This window comes from Mastomys coucha, unplaced genomic scaffold, assembly GCF_008632895.1.
Source record: "Mastomys coucha isolate ucsf_1 unplaced genomic scaffold, UCSF_Mcou_1 pScaffold14, whole genome shotgun sequence".
NCBI lineage: Eukaryota > Metazoa > Chordata > Mammalia > Rodentia > Muridae > Mastomys > Mastomys coucha.
In genome coordinates, this window is record NW_022196896.1 from 122,854,255 (window position 1) to 122,864,054 (window position 9,800).

General features: G+C 38.6%; 1 pseudogene; it reads left to right on the forward strand.

Moving 5' to 3' along the window:
• The window catches only part of LOC116089495, a 57,257-nt pseudogene extending 50,242 nt beyond the window's left edge, over positions 1 to 7,015 (forward strand).
• Positions 7,016 to 9,800: the final 2,785 nt, after the last annotated feature.

Here is a 9,800-nt window from a genome sequence, read left to right on the forward strand (position 1 = left end):
CTTCAAACTTGATACAAGAGTTACAAATGTCAAGCAAAGCATTCAGTTTCACTCTTTGTTGTTCTCTTGCAAGTAACCTCCCTAGTTAATTGTCTATGTTTCTTTTGAGTATACAAATACTTTTGAAATATATAAGCTGTTCTGAAAACCATAGTATAGTGTAAAGACATGAAATAAACAATACTACTAATAGAGAGGCTGAGATAGGAGAAGCAAGATTTCAAGACCCTTATATTGTACACAGCCAGACGCAGTCACAAACAAACAAGCTGAAAGTGTATATAGATTGTTGGACCTATTTCTCCAGTTAACAAATTAGAGAGACCATTGGATGACAATCAACAAATTTCTAATTCCTCATATTTTTTTATTTCAACGATTAGGATATGTTGGTAATATTAATTTTCATATTAAGATATTAACAAAAGTAATTGTCATTTCCTGTTGTTTTTGTCGTAAGAGGTGGAATTAAGTTTGTGTGGATTTGTTGAAAGCTTACCTTTTTGCTTCTTCTAGGGTGTAGTTTTGCTACTTATGTTGATGTTTTTCATCTATTATCCTTTGCAGTGCTGGATTTATGGAAAGATATTGTGTAAATTCTGTTTTGTCATGCAATATCTTGTTTTTTCCATCTATGGTAATTGAAAGTTTTGCTGGGTATATTATCCTGGGCTGGCATTTGTGTTCTTGTAGGATCTGTATGAGATCTGCCCAGGATCTTCTAGCTTTCACAGTCTCTGGTGAGAGGTCTGGTATAATTCTGATAGGCCTGCTTCTATAGGTTACTTGACCTTTTTCCCTTACTGCTTTTAAAATTCTTTCTTTGTTTAGGGCATTTGGTGTTTTTATTATTATGTGACAAGAGGAATTTCTTTTCTGGTCCAGTCTATTTGGAGTTCTGTGGGCTTCTTGTATGCTCATGGGCATCTCTTTCTTTAGGTTAGGGAAGTTTTCTTCTATAATTTTGTTGAAGATATTTACTGGCCCATTACCTTGGGAGTCTTCACTCTCTTCTATACCTATTATCCTTAGGTTTGGTCTTCTCATTGCATCCTAGATTTCCTGGATGTTCTGGATTAGGAGCTTTTTGCTTTTCGCATTTTCTTTGACTCTTGTGTCAATGTTTTCTATGGTGTCTTCTGCCCCTGAGATTCTCTCTTCTATCTCTTGTATTCTGTTGATGATGCTTGTATCTAGGACTCCTGATTTCTTTCCTAGGTTTTCTATCTCCAGGGTTGTCTCTCTTTCTGATTTCTTTCTTGTTTCTATTTCCGTTTTTAGATTCTGGATGGTTTTGCTCATTTCCTTAACCTGTTTGATTGTGTTTTCCTGAAGTTTTTAAAGAGATTTTTGTGTTTCCTCTTGAAGGGCTTCTAGCTGTTTAACTGTGTTCTCCTGTATTTCTTTGAGGGTGCTATTTATGTCTTTCTTAAAGTCCTGTATCATCATCTTGAGAAGTGTTTTATATCTGAATCTTGCTTTTCCGGTGTAATGATGTGTCCAGGACTTGCTATGGTGGGAGAATTGGGTTCTGATGATGCCAAGTGACCTTGGTTTGTGTTGTTTATTTTTTTACACTTGCCGCCTGCCATCTGGTTATCTCTAGTGCTACCTGCCCTTGCTAAATCTGACTGGAGCCTGTCCTTCCTGTGATTCTGGTTGTGTCAGAACTCCTCAGAATCAAGCTGTCTCTGTGATCCTGTGATTCTGGGATCCTGGGATCCTGGGCTTGTTAGATCACCTGGGAGTGGAGCTTCCTCTGTGTGCCTGGTCCCGCTGGTCCCAGTTACTCCTAGTGTTGGTACAGATGTTGTTTCTCCTCACCTCTGATCCTGGGTGTGTCAGAGTGCCTGTGAATGGATCTTCCTCTGGGTATTGTGAGACTGGCTGCAGACTTCACTCTCTTCTCTACCTTCTATACCTCTATATCCTTAGGTTTGGTCTTCTCATTGTGTCCTGGATTCCCTGGATGTTTTGGGTTAGGAGCTTTTTTGCCTTTTCCATTTTCTTTGACTGTTGTATCAATGTTTTCTATAGTGTCTTCTGCCCCTAAGATTCTCTCTTCTATCTCTTGTATTGTCTTGGTGATACTTTCTTATATGACTCCTGATCTTTTTCCTAGGTTTTGTCCTCCAGTGTTGTCTCCCTTTGTGATTTCATTACTGTTTATATTTCCATTTTTAAATCCTGGAAGGTTTAGTTCAATTCCTTTAGTTGTTTGGTTGTGTTTTACTGCAATTCTTTAAGGGATTTTTGTGTTTCCTCTTTAATGGCTTCAAGCTGTTTACCTGTGCACACCTGTATTTCTTTAAGGGAGTTATTTATGTCCTCCTTAAAGTCTCCTATCATCATCATAAGATGAGATTTTTAAATCAAAATCTTGCTTTTCTGGTGTGTTGGAGTATCTAGGGCTTGTTGTGGTGGGAGAACTGGTTTCTGATGATGCCAAGTAGCCTTGGTTTCTGTTGCTTATGTTCTTACACTTGCCTCTTATCTCTAGTGTTAGCTGGTCTTGCTGTCTCTGACTGTGACTTGTCCCTCCTGCAAGCCTGTGTGTCATTACTCCTGAAAGACTTTTTCCCCAGGAGGAATGGGTCAGCTCCCGGATGCAGAAAGAAACTGGAAGGATCCTGTCCCTGGCTCTTCTGTAGTTCCTGTATCCTGATGGCTCTGGGAAGATCCCTCTTGGGCCAGGAATTTGAGCAGAAGTGGTGGTCTTACCTGTGCTCACAGGTGTGTTGGTATTCCTGGGAGACCAACTCTCTCCTGACAGTGTTTGCATATTGGGCACTGTAGCACAGGATCAGGTCCCAGCACAGATGGAAACTGGAAGGATCCTGTCCCTGGATGCTCCTCAGTTCCTGTGTCCTGAAGTCTCTGGATGGGTCTCTCAGAGCAGAAGTAGTGGTCTTACCTGTGCTCACAGGTGTGTCTGCACTCCTGGGTAACCAGCTCTCTCCCCGTGGTATTTGGGTATGGAGCACTCTGGCACATGATCAGACAGAAACCAGAAGGATCCTGGGAAAGAATTCTAAAGAAAAAGAGTTTCATAGGTAAACTGATCATTTACAAATAACAGGCACTTCTTTTATAGAAATTATATATATATATATTTTGATATTTGTGAAAACACTCTAGAATAGGTTCTTTCCTGCTATGCATTATACATTATACAGTGTGCACAGGTGAATTCTTCCAATGACTGCTAGCTAGAAAGTGATCTCAGTAAATACACAGGCATGCCACAGAACCCACTCTGTTATCTATTGTGCTGATGTGGGTCCAAAGCCAGTGGACTTGGTTTTTCCTGTTCAGCTGATTTCATCTTACCTAAAAATATAATTTTTGCTAAAGATTATTTTTTATTTCTAATGACATGCATGTAAGAGACAATTTGGGCATGGTGAATGAATGTGCCTGAAGAGCAAAAAGAAGGCACCAGATCCACTGAAGTCACAGGATTTAGAGATGTAAGCCACCCATCGACATAGCTTATGAACCGAATGTGGGTTTAGAATCTTAACCGCTGAATGGTTTCTCTAGTCCTCATGATACAATTTTTTGGTCACAAATCGAATTTGACTTTCTTCTGACTCCAGACTGAGCACCCTGCCAGCTGGCTGATCACTTATGCATGATATTGTTTAACATATTCTCAAATATTTCTAAGATAACTTTATCATGCATTATGTGTCTTTTACATAGTAGGACAGTAAAAATAAGTAAACTCACATCATTCCCTAACAAGATTCCAACCTAGAAGAATTTTACTTGAGAGGTTTCTTGGTTCTATAAGAGGAAGCCAGATGTAGAGTCTACTCATCAGTATTATCTAAGCAAGTAGTAGAAGAAGCTTTAACATCATTTCTCTTAGGAATACCTTCAGGTACTGGAAGTAGGAATTAATGACAATCATAAACAAAGAAGATTCATTGTTTCATCCTAAAGACAGCTAGACACGCTTCGTTCAGGCATTACTGCTCAGGAATACTGTCAGACCATGTTCCCTTGTCTCCAAGTGTTCTGTCTCAAGCATGATCAGTCACATGTTGTCTCATGATCTCATAGTGGTCATCATGGTTTCTTAGCATGCTGCAACTAGTATAGGAGATAGAGGGAATAAACTTATACAAACTTCTTCTACTCCTTCTTTCAAAAGACATAAAAATACATCATTTTTATTGCTTCTATCTAAAAGAAATATGCAAATTTCTACACTCAAAAAGGCACTCAATGGATTCACCTGTGGATCTGGCTACCTAAATGTTTGCCACAGATAACATTTCCAGATTGGCACAAACTCTGCCCTTCCCCTCCATACTCAAGTCTGGTCATGTAGAGAACAAGGGAAGAACTAGCTTTCCTCATAATCTTATAGACTCAGTGTTCTGGAGAGAAATGTTCAAAATGTTTCCTACATTTTCCATACTACTTTTCCTTCTTTCTACTAAATATGGCTTCTTTCCTTTCTTCAAAACTCTCTTCTCTGGCAACCTAATAAATTTGGAACTTGAAAATCACTATTAATTAAGAGCATACTTAGTATTTTAAAAACTGTAAAAAGAATAAAGTAAAACTGTAAAAACTATAAAGTTTATTATTCAGCTATTAGTGGAGGTCATTGCTGGGGATGGCAGGTACCCTTCACTCTGGACAAGTATATTTCTGTACAACATGAGCATTTGTATAAGCATATATTATTTGTAACCTATAAAACAAATATAAATAGATGGCAAATAAAATTCTCATTAGTTTTTCATGCTTCAGGCAAAATAACCTCAATTCAATTCATCTTCCTAAAGGTCTTATTTTCCAACCAACTTTCTGGTTTGTCGCTAACATTTTACCAAGTTCTTCTGATTTCTTTGATAATGAGCAAGTGTGTATGACTTAGCTCACTCATAACTCAGATTTTTGGAGTGCTAAAAGATTCATAAGTATCCTCTGCCCTTTTGCAAATTAAATTTAATAGCTTGCCCTCTAAAGAAGTATCCATGTCTCTCAGAACATGCTGGCTTTGCACAAAGTTTGCTTGCATTTTAGCTCTCTGGGTTTCACTGTTGTTGATTTCTGATTTGGTTTTTTTTTTTAAGTGACTTTCTTTACTAAAATATTTCTTCTGCAGAGAAACATCCTAAATATTGTATATCAAGTAAGATAGAATTATATTGGCTTATTGATAAGCCTGGTAATTTTTTTCCTAGAGGTTTTTCCTTCAGTTAACTGCATATTGATATATCTTCTAGTACTTGGCTTCATCTTACTAAAACAACTTGAAATTTTGCCAAAGTTACTTTTCCTGAAGACATGGTATCTCAAAATCATGATGACTCATACCACTTAAAAGACTAAAATAAGGACAGATAATATTGAATGCAAACTGAATTGTGATATGTGTATTCACAAAGCTCGTAAACATTACAACTAAGAACAGTGGCATTACTTTGTTTAAAAGAACATTTCAAATTGATCTGAGTCTTCTCTTTCATTAAAATCTATTCACAATTAGTTATTAGGTTTGTTGATTTGTTGGGTGTGTGTGGGTTTTTTGCCTCAATGCCTTAGAAGATAAACCCATATTTATCCACTGACACCATGAATACAGGAAAGAAAGAACTCCAACATGGGTAGGGAACTACTTCTTTGATTTATCAGGAGTAAGAAGTTAGGGCAGCTGCAAATGCGAACTCATAGTGATAGTGACAGCTAGACTCAATGTGGAAAGTAGAAAAAAGAAGAAAATCCAAGGGTTAGTGTAAAGAGATGGAATACTGAGAGTGTGACCAGGGGGGAGAGAAGATGAATGTATTCAAAATAAGTTGCATGAAATTCTCAAGGAACTCATAAAAACATATTTTTAAAGGGAAATTTTCAAGCTATTTTTACTCCATATTTTCTGTGTTCTATTCAGAAATTACAAATTCTTTTCCCTACCATGATTTTTGGTCAATTTTTCTTATATTTGTCCAATATGCTATTTTATTGCATTAATGTAGACATGAGAAATTATAGGTTACATTTCAGTTCTAATAATTTTAATTATCCTAAATCTGTGAAGAAAAGGGTGTTTTAAACAGATCATCCAAAATTCAAACACCAAGGAGTTTATCTTTCTTCACACCTGTGTCATACACTACATTTTCACCGCTACTTCTTACAATCTTGACTACTGGTAGGATGATGATGTGGAAGATTCTGATGACATCAGTACATCCTTTGCTCTGTGATGTGAATGTTATGTTGTTTCTATCTACCTCAACATTTTACCAGCACTCAGCTGTATGTTTATTCTCATTTTATACATGAGAAACTGAGTTTAGAACCTGAAGTCACCTACATATGTCTAACACTAATACAATCATATCTGGGTTCATTGCTGTGGCTCAGATCCATGTAACCTTCAGGTACTAGGATGCTGTGATCAGTGTTGGTGATGTCTGTGAGTGTTTCTGCAGCTTGGGCTGCTGGGGTAATATTTTGTGCTAATATATTGAATGGTACTTAGGTGAGCTTTGCTCAATGTTCCCGGTTCAAGAACCACAAACACATACTACCTGAAAAATCTGTACTCTGACTACAATACCTAACACAAACCCTGCAGCCTAAACCACTGAGATACTGATAGAGGAGCAGGGGAGCAAAGAGGGTCATCTGACTACCCAGACAGTTTCGGAAGCAAAAGAGTGCCATGGGTTGCCCACCTGTGGAGCAAATTGCTGACTGCCAGAGATCAAAGACTGCTGACAACCAGCTCACCTCTGTTGGAATTGCCTTTGAAGTCCCTTCATCCAGGTCTCATGTTTACGTTAAGAGTTTGATTATTGTTAGTTTTGTTTTTGCCTTACTATAAAAACACTCTACACCCAAAGTAAAACACACCTTGATAAAGTTTTCTTGGTGTCCTCTTTTTTTCTCTCCCACCTGTTTATTTCCACAGGTTCTCAATAATCTCCAGTCCAAGACCACCCACAATAGTGTGGGCTCCACTGGCCGGACCCCCACAATTCCTCAATAGTCAGTGTGATAAAACAAAAACAAAAAGACCTATGTGTCTACACACAATAAAAGAAGCCAGAAAACCACTCTCAACATATGCAAAACATTAACTCAAAATCTCAACCTACTGTAAATATTTAAATGCACAATTTAAATTTAAATATTTAAATATTAATTTAATATTTCTATACCTGCAAAGCTATACTACTATAAAATAACACATGAGAAACATCTTAAGGCATTGATATGAACAAAATTTTTGCATTTGTTTGTGTTGTGTGTTTTCTATCAGTACCAATATATAGATAGGTATTGAAAGAAAAAAGAGAGAGGGGTGAGGAAGGAGGGAAGGAGGCAAGACAGAAGAAATAAAAAGAAACAAAAGAAAGAAAGAAAGAAAGAAAGAAAGAAAGAAAGAAAGAAAAAAGAAAAAAGAAAGAAAGGAAGAAAGAAAGAAAGAAAGAGAAAAAGGGAAAAAGGGAAGAGGGAAGGAAGAGAGGGAGGGAAGGAAGGAGGGAGGGAGGGAGGGAGGGAGAGAAAGAAAGAAAGATGAATGGATGGAAGGAAGGAAAGAAGGAAGGAAGGAAGGAAGGAAAAACTAAAAGTGCTGTAGTACAAGTTAATTTCAAATTTCTTAGATTGAATAGGCAAATAAAATTGCACTATTGCTACATGGTCATATCTTAGTTTTACAGGCCATCATCATCTTGGAGTAAAAGGACAGACAAAAGTACCCAGTTGTATGAGACCTGAAAGCAAGCAGATGTTGCTATTCTAATATCGTTCAAACTAGACTTCAAACTAAAATGTATCAAAAGAGAAAAAGAGGAACCTTTCACCCTAATTAAGGGAACAACTAACCGAGAAGATATGACTACCCTAAACATGTGTACATCAAATTCTGGTGCATCCAATTTCATTAAAATCATACAACTTGATTTAACATCATTACAGTAATCTTAGGTGATTTCAACACTCTACTTTCTCTAACACTCATTTTGGTGATGTGGGGGAAAAGGGACCCCCCCCCATTTCCCTGTTGCTGGGATTGCAAACTGATGCAGCCACTATGAAAATTAGGTGGGAGAATTCTTAAAAAGCTACAAAGAAATCTACCAAATGACTCAGCTATACCAGTCCTTAGCATGTGCCCTACTCCACAGATATGTGCTCTACAATGTTCACTGCCACTCTATTCACCATCGAGGGACCCATGGTTCTAACTGCATATGTAGCAGAGGACGGCCTTGTCAGGCATCAATGGGAGGAGAGGCCCTTGGTCCTGTGAAGGCTTGATGCCCCAGTGTAGGGGAATTTGAGGGTAGGGAGGTGGGAGTGGGTTGGTGGGTGGGGAACACCCTCATAGAAGCAGGGGCAGGGAAGATGAGATAGGGGTTTTCCGGGGGGGAAACCAGGAAAGGAGATAACATTTGAGATGTAAATAAAGAAAATATCTAATAAAAATAAAATAAAATAAAATAAAATAAAACTAAATGTCCTACAGTTCACACATGGATAATGAAAATGAAAATGGGGTACATATACAAACAGTATGGAGTACTAGTCAGCTGTGAAAAAAAATGGAATCATGAACTTGGAAGGTAAGTAGATAGAATTAGAAAAGGTCATACTGAATGAGTTAATCCAGTCCCAGAAAAAACAAACTTCAAATGTTTTCTTTCAATGGAGGCTCCTAATTCAAATCTTCACATGTGAGGACATACCATGAATACTGTAGAAACAAGGAAAATAAAAAGGGACCATTCCTGGAACCAGGTTAGTAGTGACAGAGGAAAAAAATAGCAGATACACTGACCTGATTGGGGAAAGGGGGAAAGGGGAAAAGGGAGAGGAGTGGGTGAAAAAATGACAGTAGAAATGTCTGAAAAAGCCATAAAGAATCCCATTCCAGTTATTCACGCCCCTCAGTCCCTCCTCCCACAGTTCCTCATCCCATTCCTCCTCCCCCTCGCCTCCAAGAGGGTGCTCCCACTGCCAGACTCCCCCTTCCCTGGAGCCTCAAGTCTCTCAAGGATTAAGTGCATCTTCTCCCACTGTGGCCAGACCAGGGAGACCTCTGCTATTTATGTGCCAGGGGCCTCAGACTAGTCTGTGTATGCTTCTGGTTGGTGGCTCATCTCCAAAAGCTCCCTGGGGCCTGGGTTAGTTGAGATTGCTGGTCTTCCTATGGGGTTGCTCTCTCCTTTAGCTTCTTCAATCCTTCCCCTAATTCAACCATAGCAGTCCCCAACTCCTGTCCAACGGTTGGGAGTAAGTACCTGCCTCCATCTCAGGCAGTTGTAGGTAGGGCCTCTCCGAGGACAGCCATGCCAGGCTCAATATAAACTTAATTTTTTCATATTTAATGACAATGTTTCCCCTAAGAGCCATAGACCACCTGAGAAAAAAACCCACATAAGGCAAGAGAAGCTTTCTTTTGAATTGTTGGTTAGGGTTATCCAAGAGCATCCCAAACATTACAGACTATGCTATTGCTTTCTGTTGCTTTCCATAGCTGAAAGTTAAGTCACTGTTGATCAAGAAATTTTGTCCTTCAGACATGTGTCCTAGAGACCACTGAGATGGAACCAGCAGGAATTCTTCCTCTCTGAGAACTAGCTGTCATGGTTTTAGAGATGCTGTGCTAGCTATGACACCTATGAATCCTACAATAACTAGCATGGCACAATAACCCTAAATGCACATCGGTGACACATGTGCCTTGGAAGTAACCAGAAGCTATCTAATTGATCTTAAGGCTCACTCAATAAGAAGGAAATATTGCCTGGTACTCAAAACCTAAT